The sequence below is a fragment of the Erinaceus europaeus genome, chromosome 20 (genome assembly GCF_950295315.1).
Source record: "Erinaceus europaeus chromosome 20, mEriEur2.1, whole genome shotgun sequence".
Taxonomy (NCBI): Eukaryota; Metazoa; Chordata; class Mammalia; order Eulipotyphla; family Erinaceidae; genus Erinaceus; species Erinaceus europaeus.
Window position 1 is genome coordinate 55,944,378 of NC_080181.1, and position 17,160 is coordinate 55,961,537.

At 44.6% G+C, this 17,160-nt stretch overlaps 1 pseudogene; it reads right to left on the bottom strand.

The window, feature by feature from the left end:
* Positions 1–1,273: 1,273 nt before the first annotated feature.
* Positions 1,274–1,730, bottom strand: LOC103107345 (small ribosomal subunit protein uS8-like; annotated as a pseudogene).
* Positions 1,731–17,160: the final 15,430 nt, after the last annotated feature.

A 17,160-nucleotide genomic window follows, 5' to 3' on the forward strand; every position in this document is an offset into this window, starting at 1 on the left:
AGAAAATGGCCTCCAGGAGCAGTGGATTCGTAGTGCAGGCACTGAGGCCCAGCAATAACCTAGAGACAAAATAATAATAATAATAATCACACTGTGCCTAAGTGTTATTCTCTGTAAAATACCACTATCCTAAAATACTGTTGAAGTAATATTTATCCTTTGTGGGATTAAATAAGTTAGTATTAAGTAAAGGTTACTTATATTTTTTATTTGTAATTTTTTCCCACTAGAGCACTGTCTCAGCTCTGGTTTATGACAGTGTGGGAATTGAACCTGGGACCTCAGAGCCTCTGACATGAGAATCTGTTGCATGACCTTTATGTTATCTCCCCCATCTTAGAAAACATACTTAGAATTGTGCCTGGCTCAGGGTAACTACAGAAGTGCTAGCTGTTGCCTTCATTGCAGTGGAATCCTAGAGACTTAGACAACTCCTGTTCAGGCAGAGCTCCAGGCAGTATAGCTGGCTGCCCTAGCACCTTGCCTGCCCGAGAGGGAGCCAGGAGCTGGGGGAGCCACTTTCCAGCACTCTAGTCTGTCCTGTCTTAGCAATGCGGGCTGTGTGCTAATTGCAGTAAAATGGAATTGGCGTATAGTGCTGGTTCTCAAATCCAGAGCTCTCTAGTACCAGGCATTTGCTCAGCTTATGGTCAGATGAATGGTGTTTTGATCCTTATTTGGGTCCTGATGCTCATTCTTGAGCTCTTTTGGGAAACTTTTGGGCATTCAACCTCCTAGGGTTTCCCCGGTGCAGCCACCACCACCACCACTACAACCCACACCCCACACCCATTTCCCCCTCAGGATCTCACCTCCACCTTCTGTCAACTAACAACAACAACAACAACAAAAACCCTCACATGTTGCTATGCGAGAAAGCCAAAGAAAGCAAAAGAAAGGATGTGTAATATGTACAGGAAAATTCATTCTCATTCTAGACATTTGTGATTTCCTTTTTTTAATTTTAATTTTTTTTTTTTTTATTTTACCAGAGTACTGCTCAGCTCTGGCTAATGGTGGTGCAGGGGATTGAACCTGGGACCTCAGAGCCTCAGGCGTGAGAGTCTGTTTGCATAACCATTATACTATCTACCCCTGTCCCATTCTAGACATTTGTATGTAAAACTATTTGTGGCTAGTTTTCCCTAATGTGAGGAGAGGGACTTTCACTGTTTGCCATAGTCCTTCCTGTGTTATGTTGTTTTCTCCTTCCTTCCTTCCTTCCTTCCTTCCTTCCTTCCTTCCTTCCTTCCTTCCTTCCTTCCTTTCTTCCTTTCTTTCTCCCTTGAGGCATTTTATTTGCCCTTATGTATTACATCCCTAGAAAAAGAATCCCAGGATTTTCCCTCCTGTGTGTTTTCGTCTTGCTTCTTCATGGTCCATGATGCCAGCTGAGGTTGTCAGCACAATGACACCAAACTGACAAGATGGGAGGAGGTTATTCTGCCATTTTTTAAGTCTTTGAGCTGCACATCAAATCTGGGGCTAATCACTCCACACTTGTTTAACTTACCAGTGAGGTTCATGACAATTTTCCCAGCTCTGTGATCATCAATGATTTCAAATTCGCTGATGTAACCATGCTTCGTTATCACAGTTAGTAACCGAACAATGACTTTGGAGCACAGTCTAAGAACCTGGAGTTTGCCTCTTTTTTTTTTGGCATCGTTGATGCTCCTGAGAGCATCGGCCAGGACATTCATGCGCACCATTATGGCGGCGCAGAAAGATGGCGGAAAGAGCTATGTGATGTTTTCACAGCATTTGTGACTTTTTTACAGGGTGCTAGGGAATGAACTGAAGGCCTTGTGTGTATGTAATACAGGTGAGCAGCCTCTCCACTCAATTTCCTTGTTCTGTGTCTGGAGAGAGAGAGAGAGAGAGAAAGAGAGAGATGGAGAGAGAGAGAGAGAAAAGAAGATACACCATTCAGCCATCCATGCACTTCTGCCCATTTGTTGCACTGTCCATGGTGTTCAGCTATGCTGCTGGAAATTGAGCCCAGGGCCTGGCAAACATTAAAGCATGAAGCTTACCTGTTGAATCATCTCCTGGCCCTGTGCATATTTATTTATTTACTTACTTTTGTGGTACTGGGAACTGAACCCAGGTCTTCACATGTGAGGCATGTGGCATCTCTTCTACTGCCAAGCTGTATTGTCTGCCTTTGCAACATTTCCTGTTAGAAAATAATAAAGATATTTTTCATCAAACATCAGATTATGGGAAAATATAGCACTAGGGGCCACGTGGTGGCGCACCTAGTTCAGTGCACATGTTAAAGTGTGCAAAGAACTAGGTTCAAGCCCCCAGTCTCCATCTGTAGGGGGAAAGCTTCACAAGTGGTCATGTAGTACTGCAGGTCTCTCTCTGTCTCTCTCCCTCTCTAGCATCCCCTTCCCTCTCAGTTTCTGGCTGTGTCTATCCAATAATTAGAGATAATAAAAAAATTTAAAAGAGGGAGTCGGGCTGTAGCGCAGCGGGTTAAGCGCAGGTGGCGCTAAGCACAAGGACCCGCATAAGGATCCTGGTTCAAGCCCTGGCTCCCCACCTGCAGGGGAGTCGCTTCACAAGCGGTGAAACAGGTCTTGCAGGTGTCTGTCTTTCTCTCCCTCTCTCTGTCTTCCCCTCCCCTCTCCATTTCTCTCTGTCCTATCCAACAACAATGACAACAATAATAACTACAACAATAAAACAACAAGGGCAACAAAAGGGAATAAATAAATAAAAATAAATATAAAAAATATTTTAAAACAATTAAAAGAATATATAACACTGATGACAAAGGGTTAAAGTAATAGCTGTAAGGACTTGTGGATAGCAAATAGTCAAGGGGGGCCAGGTGGTGGCACACCTGGTTGAGTGCATATGTTACAATGTACAAGGACCGGGGTTCGAGCCCCTGTCTCCTGCTGGGGGAAAGTTTTGTGAGTGGTGAAGCAGCATTGCAGGTGTCTCTCTTTCTCTCTTCCTCCGTATCTCCCCTTGCCCTCTCTGTTTTCTGGTTGTCTCTATCCCATAAATTAAAAAAAAAGAAAAATAGGGAGTTGGGCGGTAGCGCAGTGGGTTAAGTGCACATGGCACAAAGTGCAAGGACTGGATAAGGATCCCAGTTCAAGCCCCCAGTTCCTCACCTGCAGGGGAGTCGTTTCACAGGCGGTGAAGCAGGTCTGCAGGTGTCTGTCTTTCTCTCCCCCTCTCTGTCTTCCCCTCCTCCCTCCATTTCTCTCTGTCCTATCCAACAACAACATCAATAACAACAATAGTAACTACAACAACAATAAAAAACAAAGGCAACAAAAGGGAAAATAAATAAATATTTTTTTAAAATAATAAAAAAAAGAAAGAAAAATAGTCAAAGGAAATAGAATAAACAACAGCCATGGTTATTCATAGAGAAGAATTTAATGGGATATTTTAATTTGCTTCTTTATACTCTTTTATATATTTTCCAAACAGTTAGCAATAAAAATGTACTGCACTTTCCTAGTCAGAAAATTATGCTTTTTAAATTGTAGGGAAATATAACAATAAAAATAGATAATTAAGGGAGTTGGGCGGTAGCCCAGGGGAGTTAAGTGCACAAGGCGCAAAATGCAAGGACTGGCATAAGGATCCTGATTCGAACCCCCAGCTCCCCACCTGCAGGGGAGTCACTTCACAAGCTGTGAAGCAGGTCTGCAGGTGTCTGTCTTTCTCTCCCCCTCTCTGTCTTCCCTTCCTCTCTCCATTTCTCTCTGTCTTATCCAACAACAAGAATAGCTATAACAACAATAATGACAACAACAAGGGCAACAAAATGGGAAAATGGCCTCCAGGAGCAGTGGATTCGTAGTGTAGACACTGAGCCCCAGAGATAACCCTGGAAGAAAAAAAAAAAACACAAGAAAAACAGTGAAGGTAATACTATACAGAATGATAAAGATAAAGGTGGATGTGCTAAAATAATGCAAAAGAACAAGCTGATATGCTAGGAATCAATATTAAGATGTGTTAGAAATCGGAAACCTGGGAGTCGGGCTGTAGTGCAGCGGGTTAAGCGCAGGTGGCGCAAAGCACAAGGATCCCGGTTCAAACCCCAGCTCCCCACCTGCAGGGGAGTTGCTTCACAGGTGGTGAAGCTGATCTGCAGGTGTCTATCTTTCTCTCCTCCTCTCTGTCTTCCCCTCCTCTCTCCATTTCTCTCTGTCCTATCCAACAACGACGACAACAATAATAACTACAACAATAAAACAACAAGGGCAATAAAAGGGAATAGATAAATAAAATTAATATATATATAAAAAAAAAGAAATCGGAAACTTCTGGGGTGGGGGTGGGTGGGTGGGGAGAATACAGGTCCAAGAAGGATGACAGAGGACCTAGTGGGGGTTGTATTGTTATATGGGAAACTGGGGAATGTTATGCATGTACAAACTATTGTATTTACTGTTGAATGTAAAACATTAATTCCCCAATAAAGAAATAAAATTTAAAAAAAAATCAGAAACCAGGAGAGTCGAGTAGAAAGCAGCCCAGTGGGGGTCCTTAGGTTTTCCATGCAGGAACAACATTGTGAGGGGAGTTCCCCAAGAAGGAGGTGACAGGCAGCAGCGCTGTGACCACCAGCAGCCTGGTTTCTCCTTCCTGGGCCCTCTGCTGAGTTTCAGAATCTTCCGGACATTTGTCTAGCACCTCAAGTGATGCAGGGAGGGCCTTCTGGGCTCCCAACCTGCCTCAGTCCCTGCCACATCGGCACCCTCTCTGCTACCTCTTCCAGGCCACCAACCCCCTGTGCAGCCTGGGCAAGTCACCCCACCCATCTGAGCCTTGGCTCCCAGCCCACTTGGTGGAGACATTGTGGGTCAGATCAAGTAGACGAGGTTTGTGAAGTGCCTGGTAGACTCTCAGCAAATGCTGAGCCCTCAGCAGCAAGCCTCCTCAGTCCCTACTCAGACCACATAGCCCCGGAGCCTGAGCAGCAGCCTGTGAGGCCCTGCCAATCTACTGGGGTACTGAGCTGCTGCCAGGGAGCACACTTGGGGTCATTGGTTAATTGCAGGGTGGTGCTTCTCCCTAAATTATAAAATGAGCCCTTAAACTTCTAACTGTGCTTAGCCCAGGACTTGCCTTTGCTGCTGAGAGTGAGGGAGTCTGGGAGGGGACAGATCATACCAGGTACTCAAATAACCTGGGATCTGGTGAAAATGGAAACTGATTCATTGAGTCTGAGGTGGGGCTTGAGATCCACATTGCAAGCAAGCTCCCTCACTGCTCCTGGACCAGATATCCCACTTTGAGTGGCAGGTTGCTAGCCAGCGCCTCTGTGCCCATGAAATCATTAAGCTGGACAGGACTCCAGAGACCATGCTTTCCTGCTTCCTGAGGTGGCCAGAACTCCTCCCTCAGCATTTCTGATGTGGGACAGTGCCTGGAATGTACTGTGTGCTAAATAGATGCCAGTAGGCCTGAAATAAAATGACTTCCAGGAAGAGGAAGCTCTTCCGATGGAGGCAGTTCTTTCGCAGCTGAAAGCTCCTTCTGTTGAGCCAGCACAAGCTCCCTGAAACTGCCACCCACTGGCCTTGGCACACCCCAGGCCACTTCACCCACCAGGCACTGTGGCATAGCGCCAAGCCCAAGCACAATATTTGCAACCCAGAAAATAGACAAGCAAACAAAAAGATTGACTCCAAAAACTGAGACCAGCACAATTAACGGTTAACGAATGTTTGTCTGCAAAAATTTAGCATTTGTCAAACAGGCAACAGCAATACATTCTTATGTCTTAGCTAGAAATTGTATTCAGTTGTGGATGCATGTGTATTTTATTTTATTTTTATGCAGCTCTGGATTATAGTAGTGTGGGGATTGAACCTGGGACTCAGAAGCTCAGGCATGAGAGCCTCATTGCATAACCGTTATTCTGTCTACCCCCACCCAAGAGTTGTTGTTTTAAAATAAAATCTGGCTGGCCAGTGGTGTTCCAGGTTCAGACCCTTGGTCCCCACCTGCAGGGGAGGAAGTTTCACAAGTGGTAAAGCAGTACTGCAGGTGTCTGTCTCTCTCCATATCTGTCTTCCCCTCTCAATTTCTCCCTGTTCTATCAAATGAAATAAATAAATATTTTTTAAAACTCTATTTTACCCTCCCTTCTCAGTTTTTCTCTGTCTCTGTCCAACCATAAATAAATAAGTAAGTAAATAAACATTTGATTGGGAGAAAGCATGCTTTTGCAAGGTAGTAGCTGTCACACACGCAGTCTGTGTGCCGCCGCGCCCAGCACTAATTGATGTCTTCTTTCACCACTGTGTGCTAGGCCTCCAGTGATTTCTGTGCCTCCTTCTGCTCCCCACTTCATAGTCCTTAAGTCTTTGGTTCTGCTACATTGACCAGAGATGATGTTTCTTTTTCTTCTTCTTTTAATTTTTTAAATCATCTTTATTTAGTTATTGGATAGACACAGCCAGAAATTGAGAGGTAAAGGGGTGATAGAGAGGGAGAGAGTCAGACACCTGCAACACTACTTCACCACTCGTGAAGCTTTCCTCCTGCAAATGGGAACCGGGGGCTCAAACCTGGGTCCTTGTGCACTGTAACATGTGTGCTCAACCAGGTGCCACCACCTGTCCCCTCCTCCTCTTCTTCCTCCTCTTTACCTTTTTTAAAAAAATTTCTTTACTGGGAGTCGGGCGGTAGCACAGTGGGTTAAGCGCATGAGGTGCGAAGCGCAAGGACCGGCATAAGGATCCCAGTTCAAGCCCCCGGCTCCCCACCTACAGGGGAGTTGCTTCACAGGCGGTGAAACAGGTCTGCAGGTGTCTATCTTTCTCTCCCCCTCTCTATCTTCCCCTCCTCTTTCCATTTCTCTCTGTCCTATCCAACAACGACGACATCAATAACAATAGTAATTACAACAACACGACAACAAGGGCAAAAAAGGGAAAATTAAAAAAAAATTTCTTTACTGGGGGGGTCAGGCGGTAGCACAGAGGGTTAAGCGCACATGGTGCGATGTGCAAGGACCAGCGTAAGGAGCCTGATTAGAGCCCCTGGCTCCCCACCTGCAGGAGAGTCATGTCACAGGAGGTGAAGCAGGTCTGCAGGTGTCTCTCTTTCTCTCCCCCTCTGTCTTCCCCTCCTCTCTCCATTTCTCTCTGTCCTATCCAACAATGATATCAACAACAACAATAACTATAACAATAAAATAACAAGGGCAACAAAAGGGAAAATAAATAATTAAAAAATTATTTACTGGGGTATTAATGGTTTACAGTCAACAGTAAAATACAATAGTTTGTACATGCACAACATTTCCACATAACAATACAACCCCCACTGGGTCCTGCTCTGCCATTATGTGCCAGGATCTGAACCTCCGCCACCCACCCCAGAGTCTTTTGCTTTGGTGCAATACACCAACTCCAGTTCAAGTTCTGCTTAGAGTTTTCCCTACCACAATTTTTTAAAGTACTCATATGTTGTTGAGCATTTGGGCTGTTTTCAAATTTGGGGCTATTACAGATTGTGCTACTGTGATCATAGGTATGTAAAGATCTTTACGGACATGTACTTTTGTGTTCTTAGGACAGATTCATAGGAAATGAATTGTCAGATAATAACTTAGGTCCATTTCTAATGTTCTCGGGAATCCTTAAATTATTTCCATGGGCTGAACCAATGTACATTCCCACCAATGGTACAGAGGAGTTATGGGTTTGTTCTTCTGTTCAAATACATGTGTGTCTACCAGAAAAGTGATATTATAGACATATGGGGAATGTGCACTGTTCGAAAATGAGTGCCCCACAAATGTTACCATGGAAAAATTGCAAGAGTTTACAAAGCTAACTAGCATGCTGTTGCTTTGTTATAAACAAGTAAAGGTCAGGTTCTTGCCAAGAGAATTAATGTTCATATTGAGCATATTAAGCACTCTTTGAGCAAGGATAGCTTCTTGAAATGTGTGAAAGAAAATGATCAAGAGAGACAGAGAGAGAGAAAAAAAAAAGGAAGCCAAAGAGATGGGCCCTTGGGTTCAGCTGAAGCACCAGCCTGCTTCACCTGAGAACACTTCCTGGTAGCCATTGGGAAGGAGCCTGAGATGCTGGGACCATTCCCTATGAGGTCATGTCAGAGCAGCTGTAAACATATAATGAACACTTGGCTGCAAACTGTTTCTCTTAATTGAGCAGAAGCGTGGTGTCCTCTCCTCGTCCAAGTTATTTATTTTTTCTTTTTGCCTCCAGGGTTATTGCTGGGGCTCAGTGCCTGCACTACGAATTCACTGCTCCTGGAGGCTTCCCCCCCCCCTTTTGTTGCCCTTGTTGTTTATATTTATTTTTTTCAATGTGGTTGGAGCAGGGAGATAGCATAGTGGTATCCAAAAGACTTTCATGCCTGAGGCTCTAAAGTCCCAAGCTCAGTCCCCTGCATAACTGTAAACCAGAGCTAAGCATTGCTTTGGTGAGATAAAATAAAACTGGGGGCCAGATGGTAGTGCAGCAAGTTAAGCGCACATGGTGTGAAGCGCAAGGACAGGCATAAGGATCCTGGTTCAAGCTCTTGGCTCCCCACCTTCAGGGGGAGTCACTTCACAAGCAGTAAAGCAGGTCTGCAGCTGTCTGTCTTTCTCTCCCCCTCTCTGTCTTCCCTTCCTCTCTCCATTTCTCTCTGTCCTGTCCAACAACAACAATGAAAACAATAATAACAATAAGGGCAACAAAAATGGGAAAAATGGCCTCCAGGAGCAGTGGATTTATAGTGTAGGCACAGAGCCCCAGAGATAACCCTAGAGGCAAAAAAAAAAAAAAGAAAGAAAGAAAATTACAAAAACCTAAATAAACAATGCCAGACATAGACTTCCTCATAATGCTTTGGAATAAGGAGTCAGTGCAGTCTTAAACAAAAGGAAATGATTGGTACTTCCAGTTGGTGAATCTGAAAGCAATGTGTGGGACAACCCTGTTCCTGCATCAGGCAAAAGCCCAGTCAATGTAAAACAGGTGATAAATAGGTATGCAAGTTGGTAGTCAAAAGAAAGTAAGCCTGAAGTAGGCACTCCATCCTATATCTCTTGTCCCCGTCATTCATAACCCTCTCCACTGGGTAACTCTGCTTCCCTGGTCCTCAGGTCTCCAGATACCTGCCATGCTCTTGCTGAGCAAGAAAACCTGATGTAGAGATTCTCCTGCAGTTGGGTTGCTGATCCAATGGGCATTGGTTGGCATGAGGACATTTTTCTGGCTCAATGAGCGCCCTCTGCTGGGCTGGGAAGGGTCTTCAGGTGTTGACTAGGCCTGTTTGGCCCTTCATTGATTTTTTTATTTTTTTTTGCCTCCAGGGTTATCGCTGGGGCTCAGTGCCTGCGCCATTAATCCACTGCTCTTGGAGGCCATTTCCCCCCCCCTTTTGTTGCCCTTGTTAATGTAGCCTTGTTATTTTTTTTAATATATATTTATTCCCTTTTGTTGACCTTGTTGTATATTGTTGTTATTGATGTCATTCTTGGTGATGTCGTTATTGTTGGATAGGACAGAGAGAAATGGAGAGAGGAGGAGAAGACAGAGAGGAGGAGAGAAAGACAGACACCTGCAGACCTGCTTCACCGCCTGTGAAGCGACTTCCCTGCAGGTGGGGAGCCGGGGCTCGAACCTGGATCCTCATGCTGGTCCTTGCGCTTTGCGCCACGTGTGCTTAACCCACTGTGCTACCGCCGACCCCCTGGGCTTTTTTTTTTTTTCTTTTCTCTCTTTTTTTAAAAAATTTATTTCTTTATTGGGGAATTAATGTTTTACATTCAACAGTAAATACAATAGTTTGTACATGCATAACATTCCCAAGTTTCCCATTTAACAATACAACCCCCACTATGTCATTTATCATCCTTCATGGACCTGTATTCTCACCCCAGAGTCTTTTACTTTGGTGCAATACGCCACAGGGCTTTCGTTTTTTATTAGAATGATAGTCCATCTTTCCAAGCCTAGGTGATAGTAATTACTGTCCATTGTATAACAACCTGAGTTTTCTCAGAGAACAGCACTCTCTGCCCCAGGGACCACTACCCTCCAAGATATCACCCCATCCTCAAAAAAACAAATGAACTTTTCAAAGATTCTGGATTTCCTCCTCTTTCTTCTAGTTAGGATGAGCCTTCCTCCCCTCACTGCACCCTCAGAACAATAAAACACTTCTGGAGCTCTTGGAAGATTGTGCTGGAAGTTACTTCTGAAGAACAGAATATTGTAGAGGCTTGAGAGGTGGCACAATGACTACAGTATGAGACTTAGAAGCCTGAGGTCCGTGGTTCAGTCCCTGCTGTAGTGTGTGCCAGGTGATGCTCTGATTCCCTCTCTTTCCTTCTCTCGTGATAATAAATAAATGTTTTTTCTTAAAAGGAATGGAATATAGGGAGTCAGGCAGTAGCGCAGCTGGTTAAGCACATGTGGTGCAAAGCGCTCTGTCTTCCCCTCCTCTCTCCATTTCTCTCTGTCCTATCCAACAACAACAACATCAATAACAACAACAATAACTACAGCAGCAATAAAAAAAGACAACAAGGGCAACAAAAGGGAAAATAAAATAAAAAAGAGTGGAATATTATAAAAACTTGATCTAAGAGTTGGATGCCAATCAGTGTGCTAAGACAGTAAATTTCTTCCATAATGAAAGAAACTAATGACATTTAGCTTTTAGGGTGCTTCTAAGAAAGTCCTCCGCATCATGCCTGACACCATAATGTGTTCTCGAATTGACCTCTGGGGTCTTCACCCTCGTTTAACAGCAAACCCTTGGAACTCTGCTCACCAAGGCTGGTCTATAGAGTCCAGGATTCCTAGGCCATAGCTGTAAGCCCTAACAGTGTCCCTCCCCACTGTGAGAGCCCATGCTTTGCTATTCTAAGACAAAGTACTAAATAAAGGACTACTAGTCTATAGCCATATCCACCCTGAATATATTCAGTCTTGTCTGATCTCAGGAGAAGGCATTTGAAAATCAGATTCACCTTTGAAGGGTCCAATGTTCATTTCTGATTTAACCCAGACTGGATTTGGGGTTTCTGGTTCTTTTTCCTATTCTGGTAACAAAATAATGTTCATGAGGTCTGAAAGCATACCGGAAACCATACAAGTTCTTTAAACACATTTCTCTGTTCATTCTCTTAGCAGCATTCTCCTCCAGAGGCCAAGGGGAGGCTGGAAGTCCATAAGCTAGTTGCCCAACATCACCCACTGGACACCACGACTCAGAGCCAGGTTTGTCTGCTGCCCTTGCTAGTGGCAGTTCTCCCCACCCCTTTGCTCTCCTTTTCCTCTGCCTCCTTTACAGCCCCACCTAGCCATCCCTCCACCAGTTTACTCCACGTGCTATGTTTCTGTCTTCCCCACTTGGTCTGCACCATGTTCATCATTCAGTGCATGAAATAAAGAGAGAAAATATGTTAAAATGTTTAGCCACCAAGGAACTGGGCAGTGGCATATCCAGTTGAGTGTACACATTACTGTGTGCAAGGATCTGGATTCAAGCCCCCAGTCTTCACCTGCAGTGGGAGAAGGTCATGAATGGTAAAACAATGATGCAGGTATCTCTCTTTCTCTGCCCCACTCTATCTCCCCCTCAAAAAAATGGTCTCCAGGAGCAGTGGATTCATGGTGCAGGCACCAAGTCCTGGAAATAACCCTGGAGGCAAAAAAAAAAATGTTTAGTGGCCAAAGGAGTGCTCAGTCACAGCTTGTATATGTGAGGTCCAGATTCAGTCCCTAGCAGTGCATATGCCAGGATTGAGAAGTGTTCTTGTTCTCTCTCTCTCTCTTTCATAATGAAAAATAAAGTTAGGGGTTTGGGCGCTGATATGCCTGGTTGAGCGCACAGGTTATAGTGCACAAGGACCCCGGTTCAAGCCTCCTGTCCCCACCTGCAGGGGGAAAGCTTGTGAGTGTTGAAGCAGGGCTGAAGGTGTCTCTCTCTTCTCTATCTCTCCCTCACTATCACCCCCTCCCTTCTCAATCTCTGCCTGTTTCTAACTAATATCTAAAGATAATTAAATAATAAATTTAGGGGGCTGGGTGGTGGCGCACCTGGTTGAGTGCACATGTTACAATGCACAAGGACCCAGGTTCTAGCCCTTGGTCCCAAACTGCAGGGGGGAAGCTTTATGGTGAAGCAGTGCTGCAGGTGCCTCTCTGTCTCTCTTCTCTATATTAATAGAGCAAACACATTACTGTGTGCAAGGACTCAGGTTCAAGCCCTTGGTTCCCACATGTGAAGAGAAAGAGCTTCATGACTGGTGAAGCTGTGCTATTTCTCTCTCTCTCTCTTAAACATTTTATAAATTATCTTTATCGGATAGAGGCAGTTAAAAATTGAGGGGAAGGAGGAGATAAAAAGAAAGAGACAGAGAGATACCTGCAGCCCTGCTTCACCACTTGTGAAGCTTCCCCCTTGCAGGTGGGGACTGGGGGCTTGAAACTGGATCCTTGCACATTGTAACATATGCACTCAACCAGATGCACCACCACCCGGCCTCCTATTTATCTTTCTTTATCTCCCCCTTCCCTTTTAACTTCTGTCTCTTAAAAAAAAAAAAAGGGGGGGGTGGGGGAATGGCCATTAGAAGCACTGGATTCTTCAAGCAGACACCGAGCCCCAGCAGTAACTCTGGTGGTGGTGGTGGTGGTGGTGGTGGTGGTGGTGGTGGTGGTGGTGGTGGTGGTGATGATGGGTTGTGGAAAGTCATGATATGTTTTTCTGTTTTTCAATGCAAAAAAAATGCATCATGGCTTGTCTGACAGTTTAATGATGATGATGATGATGATGATGATGATGATGCTACTTTTGCAATGTTTAATGTGCATTGGAAAATAGGAGAACCCAAGCCATATCTGTTAGGGATCCCTGAGAGGATTCTAGAACATTCTTAACCTGTGGCCACTTTCCACATTCTATTTAATCCCCACATCCACACTGTGTAAGAGACCATATCAACAACACATTCTGTTTTGTCCTTATTCTTCTTTGTTTATCTTCTCTCACCAGAGATTACATTCCTATCTAAGGAGTAATTAATTCCACCTAAATAAAGACAGTGGTAGCCTCATTCCATGCTCACATAATTATAGGTCATCCTTGCAGGGTCAGCCCACAGACATACCGAGTGTGTCCATTACCTGTTGAGCTTTGGATAATGGGCCAGGCAGGTGCCTGCATTCACTCTGCTGCAAACTTTCCATTTTCCTACTTTACAAACAAACTGGAAGCATAGTGGTCACATAGATCACAAATGATAGCACCAGACTTGAACCCAGGAGTACCTGAGGATAAACCCCATATTTTTCACCCTGGGGTTCCTAGTGAGGGGTAGCCAGATGACAGCCATGCTTAGGACTTTTCCAGGAAGCGAGATGTTTCCATAGGCCTGTCGATGAGGCAAGGCTTGGAGATGCCTAATGGCAGTAGTACTAGTAGATCATTTACCCCCACACACACACACACACACGGTGCTGATTTCAAGCCTTGCACTTTACCTTATTGGGTTATTCAGGTCACCAGTACTTTGTGAGGTTGGCACTATTCTTCCTGACTTACAGGTGAGATCACCCATGTTCAGGGCACTCGGGGACTTACCATCAGCAACAGCCTGTGAGGGGTCAGATGAGAATTAGGAAAACTATCATATCAGGCTGGCTCCTGAGTCCTTACCTTCTGCCATCTCTCTCCCCACCTTGCTACCAGGTTTACCCTTTTTGTGAAAACTGAGTGAATTTTCCATAGAGGGGCCTGGAGACACAAGACTGATCAATGTGGCTACTAGGAGACTCAGGACACCTGAGTCTTGTCACATTATTTCTGCCCAAGGCTGAATCTATGTGGTACATAGAGTTTTAGGACAGGTGCCAGGTAACAACTAGAGTCTCTGTTGGAACCCAGGGAAACATATGTGACTCAACTACTTGAGACACAGAGGAGTGTGGAGCTCAAACTGTTTTAAAAACATTCCTCAAGCAGGAAAGAACTCTACCAACAAAGAAAACTATAGGCGTATATCTCTGATGAACATTGATGCAAAGATCCTGAACAAAATCTTGACAAATGGAATCCAACAACATATCAAGAGAATAATCCACCAAGACCAAGTGGGATTCATCACTGGCAAACAGAGATGGTTCAACATCCACAAATCAATCAATGTAATTCACCATGTCACCAAAAAGAAATATAAAAATCACATGGTGATATCAATTGATGCCAAAAAGGCATTTGAAAAGATCTACCACCCATGTATATTAAAGACCCTTTAGAAATTGGGAAGAGAACGACAATTCCTCAGCATGACAAAGACATTTAGGGGGCCGGATGGTGGCACACCTGGTTGAGTGCACATGGTACAGTGTGCAAGGACCTGGGTTCAAGCCCCCAGTCCTCACATGCGGGGGGAAAGCATCATGAGTGGTAAAGCAGGGCTGCAGGTGTCTCTCTGTCTTTTTCCCTTTCTACCTCCCCCTTCCTTCTCAATTTCTGGCTGTCTCTATCTAATAAAAAAAGATAATTTAAAAAATAATTAAAAAAACATTTACGCACAAGAACCGGCGGAAGGATCCCGGTTCGAGCCCCCGGCTCCCCACCTGCAGGGGTGTTATTTCACAGGCGGTGAAGCAGGTCTGCAGGTGTCTCTTTCTCTCCCCTTCTCTGTCTTCCCCTCCCCTCTCCATTTTTCTCTGTCCTATACAACAACAATGACATCAGTAACAACAACAATAATAACTACAACAATAAAACAACAAAGGCAACAAAAGGAAATAAATAAATACCAAAAAAAACATTTACAACAAAACCACAGCTAACATTATTTTCAGTGGGGAAGATATCAAAGTGTTAGCCCTAAAACTGAGAACCAGAAAAGATGTCCACTATCTCCATTATTATTCCACATAATCCTTGAGGTCCTCACCACCACAATCAGCTAAGAAAGAGATATCGAAGATGTACATATTGGAAAGGAAGAAAGCAAACTATCATTATTTGCTGATGACATGATAATATACCTAGACAACCCCAAAGACACCACCAAATAAATAAATAAACACTACTGGAAGTAATAAGTTCAGTAAAAGTAGCGTAGTACCTGCACCACCATAAGTCAGAGCTGAGCAGGTAAAAAAAAGCTCTCTCGGCCTTAGCGTCATCTTCCTAGAACCCTTTGAATGATGAGAGCCAAGTGGAGGAAGAAGTGAATGCACAGGCTGAAGCACAGAAGAAGACAGATGAGGCAGAGGTCCAAGTATACGAGTGAGCCCACGGGAGCAGAAAGAAGGGAGGCCGGAGGCCAGAGGCACTGGGGCAAATTGGACTTCTGTGCTGCAGCCTAGAACTTGTTTCAGCGGATCTAGAACCTCATCACCACTTGATCCTACATGACCATCTTGAGTGACCTTCATTGCTCACACCGAAACATAGCCCCTTTTGCTCCTTTGCCTTGGACTTGTCATTCTGGACTAGTTCTGCTCTCCTTGTGGGTGAATGTAACCTGTGTACAATAAATAGCCTCTTCTGCTATCTTAGCTGAAGGGAGAGAGAAAAAAAAAAAAAAGAGAGAACAACAACAATACAAAATACACATAAATCTGTAGGTGGCATTTCTTTTTTTAAAATTTTATTTATATTTATTTATTTGCCTCCATGGTTATCGCTGGGGCTCAGTACGTACATTACAAATCCACTGCTCCTGGAGGCTATTTTTTTCCTTTTGTTACCCTTGTTTATCAATGTTGTGGTTATTATTGTTAGTGCTGTCGTTGTTGGATAGGACAGAGAGAAATAGAGACAGGAGGGGAGACAGAGAGGGGGAGAGAAAGACAGACACCTGGAGACCTGCTTCACTGCTTGTGAAGCGACTCCCCTGCAGGTGGGGAGCCGGGGGCTCGAGCCGGGATCCTTGCACTCGTCCTTGCACTTCCTACTATGTGTGCTTAACCCAGCGCACCACCGTACAGCATTTCTTTTATTTGTTTGTTTGTTTGTTTGTTTGTTTATTTGATAGAGACAGCCAGAAATCAAGTGGGAAGGGGGAGAGAGAGAGACAGAGAGTTACCTGCAGCTTTGCTTCACCACTCACAAAGCTCTCCCCCTGCAGGTGGGGAGCGGGGGCTCGAACCTGGGCCCTTGCACATTGTAACAAGTGTGTTCAAACTGGTGCGCGGCCACCCGGCTCCCCCGCACAGCATTTTCATATACAAACAAGCAGTCAGAGGAAAAGGCAATGAAAGACTCATTGACAATTGAACCAAAAAAGATAAAATACCGTGTAGCGAATCTCACAAAGGAGGTGAAGGACTTTTACAATGAAAACATGGTTCAAAGAAATAGAGAGAGGGCAGGGCTGTGGTGCGCTGGGTTAAGTGCACATAGTCTGAAGCTCATGGACCCAAGCAACGGTCCAGTTCGAGTCCTCGGCTCCCCACCTGCAGGGGGTCACTTCACAGGCAGTGGAGCAGGTGTGCAGGTGTCTATCTTTCTCTCTCTCTCTCCCCTCTCAATTCCTCTCTGTCCTGTCAAAAATAGAAACAAAAAAAAAGAAAAAAGAAAAATAGCTGCCACAAGCAGTGGATTTGTAGTGCCAGCACTGAGCCCCAGCAATAACCCTAGTGGGGGAAAAAACCAACTCCAAAACAGAAAACAAAACTAGAGTAAATAAATAGGATTAGATAAAACTAAAGAGCTTCTTATACATTCAAAGCAAACTACCCAAGGAACCCAGTAAATGTGGGAAGATATTTCCCATCACACATCAATACAATACAGAATTGATACAGTTCTACAAAGGTAAAACTAAGCCAATAAAAAACGTGGGCCAGGGGCCAGGTGGTAGCGCAGCAGGTTAAGCACACATGGCGCCAAGTGCAAGAACCCAACGCAAGGATCCCAGTTCGAGTCCCCAGCTCCCCACCTACAGGGGTATCACTTCACAAGCAATGCAGCAGGTCTGCAGGTGTCTTTCTCTCCTCTCTGTCTTCCCCTCCTCTCTTGATTTCTCTCTGTCCCACCCAACAGCAACAGCAATGGAAACAGTGGCAATAACAACAACAATAACAAAGGCAACAAAATGGGAAGAGTGGCCTCCAGGAGCAGTGGATTCATAGTACAGGCACCGAGCCCCAGCAATAACCCTGAAGACAGAAAAAA